This window comes from Vitis riparia, chromosome 11, assembly GCF_004353265.1.
Source record: "Vitis riparia cultivar Riparia Gloire de Montpellier isolate 1030 chromosome 11, EGFV_Vit.rip_1.0, whole genome shotgun sequence".
NCBI lineage: Eukaryota > Viridiplantae > Streptophyta > Magnoliopsida > Vitales > Vitaceae > Vitis > Vitis riparia.
In genome coordinates this window covers 12,483,563-12,490,973 of record NC_048441.1, presented here as the reverse complement: position 1 = coordinate 12,490,973, position 7,411 = coordinate 12,483,563, and positions in this window count along the sequence as shown.

Here is a 7,411-nt window from a genome sequence, read left to right as displayed (position 1 = left end):
AATCAGATTTATTATTTATAATAAAATATACATTTATTTTACTAAACGTGCTCATATTACATCTAATAGATATGTCATACCTGCCCATATTAAATTTGTATAAAAAAAATGTAACTAACAACATTTATAATTTAGTGTTTAATATTTGTTTAAAATAAAAATTATATTGCATTTCCAATATTTTGTTATTAAAAATTTATAAAATCTTTATCATGTTTGTATTAATTAGAAATTGTTTTATAATTTATCATTTAATAAGTAATTGTTATGCATTTTTTAATAATATCCATAATTAAAATATTTAAAGTTTATAAATAAAAAAATATGATAACATGTTGGTAAATATATAAAAACATTTTGTATATATTAAATAATAAATATTTTTACTTTTATTTTTGAAAATGCAATTTTACTTTTGTAATAAAAAATTTAAATTTATGAAAATACAAATTTTTATAAATTTGTGAAAATAATAAATTTATAATCCATGGGATATTTCAGGGTTATCCTAATATCATGTAATCGGATAAAAATAATAATAATAATAATAATAATATTTTATAACTGAAGTAATGAATGTCATCATATTAATTATAATAAATATTAATTGAATATTATTTATAACTTCCATTAATGTTATTTATGAGTTCTATTAATATCCATTAATGGGAGTATTAATGGAAATCATTTGGAAATCTTATAAAAAAAAAACTTCTTATCCCCTGTAATATGCATTCCTTAAGCAAGAAAAATATTTATTTCTCTCATTATCTTTGTCTTTCATTTTCTCAACTTTCTTAATTCTCTTTTGTGATTTCTTCTTCCCTATTATATATTATTATCAAAATAATATACAATTTATCTCTACTCCTTTATTTCTGTTCTATTAATATTGTTTTACAACACGTTATCAGCACAAATTACTCTAAAGTAATTCTCATATCTTAAACTTGAAGTTATTTATATAGAATAAGATTTTACATATTTATATTATTGTCAATTTGTTTTGTTACATATTGTTAAAAGTTATAAACAAATTATTTGATTTTGTTTATAATCAAAGTTATACCAATGCTATCAATTTATTACACCTAATTCTAATAATATTGTTTTGTCATATATTTGAAGTTATTTGACAATGTCGAATCTCACAAAACTCGAATTTGTGGCACTTGACATTTTAGGAAAAAACTATCTATCTTGGACCCTTGATGTTAAAATACATCTTGATGCAATGAATCTTAGAGTTACGATCAAAGAAGGAAATCAAGCATCCTTGGAAGATCGTGTAAAAACACTTATTTTCCTTTGCCATCACCTTCATGAAGGTTTTAAAAATGAGTATCTTACAGTAAATGACCTTTTTACTCTATGGAGTAATTTGGAGGAAAGATATGACCACCAAAAAATTGTGATTCTCCCAAAAGCTTGATATGATTGGATGCACTTGAGGTTGCAGGATTTTAAAACTATTAGTGAATATAACTCCGCACTTTTCAAAATCAGCTTTCAATTAAATCTATGTGAAGAAAAAATCACATAAGAAAACATGTTAGAGAAAACTTTTACTATGTTTCATGCCTCGAATGTGCTCCTATAACAACAATATCGAGAGCGTAGATTTACAAAATATTGTGAATTAATATCATGTCTTCTTGTTACTAAACAAAATAATGAGCTTTTGATGATGACAATGATGTGGTCATGGTCGTGGAAGAAATCCCCGATACCATGGTTCTTATAGTAATAATTCATCAAATTCTCAGAAAAGGAAAGTCTCATTGCACCACCAGAAGTAGAATAATACTGAGGCAAAACAAGAAAATGGGAAGTGTTTACAAGATAAACCTCCTAAGAACCATGAGAATAATTGTTATAGATGTGGCATGAAAGGGCATTGGTCGCGTACCTATCGTATGTCCAAACATTTGGTCAACCTTTACCAAACATCAATAAAAGAAAAAGGAAAAGAGATAGAGATGAACTTTACTGATAACGATGGATTGGACCTAACCTATTATGACATTGATTTCTTTGGAGGTCCTAGTGAAAAAACAAACCATTTAATAAATGATGAGAAGATTAACATTAATTAATGTTACTTAACATATCAAATAATATAGTATTATGTCTTATATTTACATATGATTTTCTTTTGTTATTTACATTATGCCTTGTTTGTTTTAATATTAGTTATATCTAATATCCATGTGTTATTTGGTCTCAAGATGAATGAAGATGATGTATGTCTCGCAGATTGTGCAACCACACACACAATTCTTTGAGATAAAAGATATTTCCTCAAATTGACATTAATAAAAGCTAATGTAAGTACCATATCTAGTACTACAAACTTAGTTGAAAGCTCTAAAAGAGCAAATATAACACTACCAAATAGAACTAGATTCCACATAAATCATGCTTTATATTCTAGCAAATCCAGGAGAAATTCGATCAATTTTAAAGATATCCGCAAAAATGGATATCATATTGAAACTATGAATGACGATAATGTAGAATATCTTTACATTACTTCCATTATATCTTACCAGAAGCTTATAATGGAAAAACTCTCAACTTTCTCCTCTGGGTTGTATCATACAACTTTAAAGCCTATTGAATCACATGTTGTCGTAAACCAGAAGTTCAATGACCTAAAAGTTTTTGTCCTTTGGCAAGACAAACTAGGTCACCTAGGGTTTTCAATGATGCGTCAAATAATCGAACACTCACATGGGCATCCACTAAAGAACCAAAAGATTTTTTTGCCCAATGAATACTCATGTGTTGCCTGCTCATAAGGTAAATTGATAGTCAAACCATCTTTTACTAAAGTCATATATGAGTCACTAGTATTTTTAGAAAGAATACATGGGGACATATATGGGCCTATCCATCCACCATGTGGACCATTCCGTTATTTTATGATCTTAATAGATGCTTCTACTAGATGGTCACATGTTTGTCTCTTTTCTACATGTAACGCTGCCTTTGCTAGACTTATTGCACAAATAATCATATTACGAGCACAAATTTCAATTTATCCAATTAAAACAATACATCTTGATAATGCTGGCGAATTTACTTCTCAAATATTCATTGACTATTACATGTCAGTAGGGATAAATATTGAGCATCTTGTTGCTCATACTCATACCCAAAATGGTTTAGCAAAATCCTTAATCAAACGTCTCCAATTAATAACTCGACCCTTATTAATGAAAACCAAATTACATACTTCCGCTCGGGGACATGTTATTATGCATGTTGCATGTTTAGTTCGTATTCGACCTACAACTTACCATGAATACTCCCCTTTACAACTTGTGCTTGGAAACAACCAAAGATCTATCACTTAAAATTTTTTGGTTGTGCAGTATATGTACCAATTACACCTACACAATGCACTAAAATGGGTCCTCAATGAAGACTTGGGATTTATGTAGGTTTTGATTCTCCATCTATTATAAGATATCTTGAACCTTTGACTTGCGATGTTTTTACAACCCGCTTTGTGGATTGTCATATTAATGAGAGTGCTTTCCCGTCATTAAAGGGAGGGGGGAAAGTCAATTCCTGAAAAACGACGAGAAATTAGTTGGAAGACATCTACTATGACCCATCTTGATCCTCGTATAAATCAATGTGAACTAGAAGTTCAAATGACCATTCATTTGAAAAATCTTGCAAACTAATTACCAGATGCATTCATTGATATAAAGAAAGTGACAAAGTTATATATTCCGGCTGCAAATACTCCAACACGAATTGATGCCCCTATAAGACAGTTAACAAATGAATCTAAGATACGCCTGAAGCGTGGTAGATCTGTCAGCTCAAAGGATGTAACTCCTTGAAAAATGAGAACCCAAGAAAAACTTGACACTCTAAAAGAGGCCATCAAAATGACTGATTAGTTTAAAATTGATAAATCTATAGCCCCAGAAAAGGCACAAATAATGCAGAAAGCCCTTGAAAAAGCACATATTGAAAAATAAGCCCCTGAAAAGGCACATATTGAACGAGAAGCCCCTAAAAAGGCACATGTACATGAAATTGTGAGATCTCAGTAAGTTATGTATGCACGAGAGAAAAATGGGATCGAAATAATATTATTATTAACAATATTTTCGTTTTCCAAGTAACCTCCGAATCATAAGAAATGATGAAGATCTTGAACTACAAAATGTGGAAGAATGCCGACATAAAAATGATTGACCAAAATGGAAAGAAGCTATGTAAGCAGAGTTAAACCCATTAACAAAATGAGAAGTTTTTGGGCATGCAGTCCAAACACCTGAAGATGTAAAACTTGTTGGGTAAAAATGGGTATTTGTATGAAAGTGCAATTGAGAATAATAAGATCATAAGATATAAAGCACGATTAGTAGCATAAGGTTTCTCACAGAGACCTAGTATTTACTACGAGGAAACATACTCTCTCGTCATGGACGCAATCACATTTCGTTTCTTAATTAGTTTGACAGTCTCAGAAAGATTGGATATGCGTCTCATGGATGTTATTACAACATATTTATACGGATCCATGGATAAAAATATATAAATGAAAATCCCTGAAGGATTTAAATTGCTTGAAGCAAATTGTACAAAGTCTTGTAGCATGTACTCAATCAAGTTACAACGATCCTTATATGAATTAAAGTAATCTGGACATATGTGGTACAATCGCCTTAGCGAATACTTGCTAAAAAAAGGTATGTGAATAACCCTATATGCTCATGCATCTTCATTAAGAAATCATAAACCGAATTTGCAATTATTGTAGTGTATGTTGATGACTTAAATCTTGTTGGAACTTTTGAAGAGCTCACAAGAACAACAAATTACTTGAAAAAGGAATTTGAGATGAAAGATCTTGGAAAAACAAAATTTTGTCTCGGCCTGCAGATCAAACATTTTCCAAGTGGAGTTTTAGTACATTAATCAACATACATTAAGAAAGTTTTGAAGCGTTTTTATATGGATAAAGCACATCCTTTAAGTTTTCCAATGGTTTTCTGATCACTTGATGTGAAAAATGACTCATTTGGTCCTTGCGAAAAAAATGAAGAATTACGGTCTTGAAGTATCATATCCTAGTGTTATTTGTGCACTTATGTATCTTGCCAATTGTACACGTCCAGACATTGTTTTTCTATCAATTTATTAGCAAGATACAATTCAGCTCCAACTCAAAGACATTGGAATGATATCAAACATATATTGTGTTATCTTCGCGGAACTACTAATATTAATCTATTTTACTTAAGGAAATCAAAACAATAATTGTTTGGATATGCAAATGCAAGATATCTTTCAGATCCACATAAAGGTAGGTCACAAACAAGATATGTGTTTAATTGTAATGGTATTGCTATTTCACGGAGATCTGTCAAACAAACAATGGTAGCCACATCATTAAATCATTCAGAAATACTGGCAATTCATGAAGCAAGTCGTGGATGTATATAACTAAGATCTATGATCCAACATATTCGAGAATCATGTGGACTCTTTTCTATCAAAGGTGACGCGACAATATTATTTGAAGATAATGTTGCATGCATTTCACAAATAACAGGGGGTTATATTAAAGAAGATAGAACTAAACACATTTCACCAAAATTCTTTTATACACATGAACTCCAGAAGAGTGGTGAAATTGATGTGCAACAAATAAGCTCAAGCGATAATCTAGCAAATTTATTTACAAAATCATTGTCAACCTCAACATTCAAAAAGTTAATACACAAGATTGGAATGCGTCAACTCAACGATATTGACATGAGGGAGAGTATGCTTGTAAAAGGGTGTTAGTGTATTGTACTCTTTTTCCCTTCATCCAGGTTTTACTGGCAAGGTTTTTAATGAGACGGTCTTAACTTACCAAGGACAACTTAAAGAATTATAAGAATATTGTACTCTTTTTCCTTCGCTAGGTTTTTCCCATAGGGTTTTTTACTAGCAAGGTTTTAATGAGACATATTCTTCAATGTGGTGGACATCCAAGGGGGAGTGTTATAACTGAAGTAATGAATGTCACCACATTAATTATAATAAATGTTAATTAAATATTATTTATGACTTCCATTAATACTCATTAATGAAAACCATTAATGTTATTTATGAGTTCCATTAATATCCATTAATGGGAATATTAATGGAAATAATTTGGAAAGCCTATAAAAAGGTTTCCTATCCCCTATAATATGCATCCCCTAAGCAAGAAAAAAATTTATTTCTCTCATTCTCATTGTTTTTCATTCTCTCAACTTTTTCAATTCTCTTTTGTGATTTCTTCTTCCCTATTATATATTATTATCAAAATAATATATAATTTATCTCTACTACTTTATTTGTGTTCCATTTATCCTTGTTTTACAACATAATAATATATTTTACTTTTTATCTTATCTCATATTTGATTGAACAAAATACATATTATATCATAATAACTTTAAAAATTTTATTCGTCATCATAAATCATCACTAATCAAATTTTTATTTAGACGTAATCTTATTTTAAATTCAAATAATCATATTAATGATAATTATGATTCAAAGATCGAAAGGAAAAATAAGTTTTGACTCACTAATTTGAAAAAAAAAATAGAAAAAAGATCAATATAAATTAGTTTTAAAATTTAGGTTGATAGAACAAAATACATATCACATCATGTCAATTGGCTTTATAGAAATTTTTTTCATCTTCAGAAATCATCACTAGTCAAAATATTTTTTAAACATGATCTTGTTCTACATTCAAATAATCAAATTAATAATAATAATGATCAAAGATCAAATGTAAGAACAAAGATAGAATCCGATGACATGGCAATCCAAAATCAAGGCACCTTCTTAAAAAACCAACCTTAAAGTCATGACAAATACCAAAATCTCAAATTGAAAACTTGATATCATTACTTTTTCAAGGCTAATTAAGAAAGCTTTGCAACATATTAATACCCACTATTTACCAATTATATAATCAATAACTATTTAGAGTTAGAGAATGATTTTGGAAGAACTTTTAAAAGTTTAAAAATAAAAAGTGATTCTTAAATAGAATTTAAAACTAAATAATTTTTAATAATGTTAAGTATTAAGTTGTTTATTTTTAAAATATTTTATTTATCTTAAGTATTAAAAAATAAAAAAATAAAAACAATAGGTTGGTTTTTAACATTATGAAAAAGTCAAATATTTTGATTTTTTCTATTTAATTAAAAAAAATTGAGAAATAAGTAATAAGTCAATAAAAAGAAAAAATACAAACAATTTAAAATTTGAAATCAAATTACTTTCAATAATAAAAATTGTAAAAAACAAACCCCACAAAAGTTTCTAATAGAAATATTATTAACAAAAGCGTTATACGAAGCAATCAACAAATTTTAAGTAGGAAGATTAT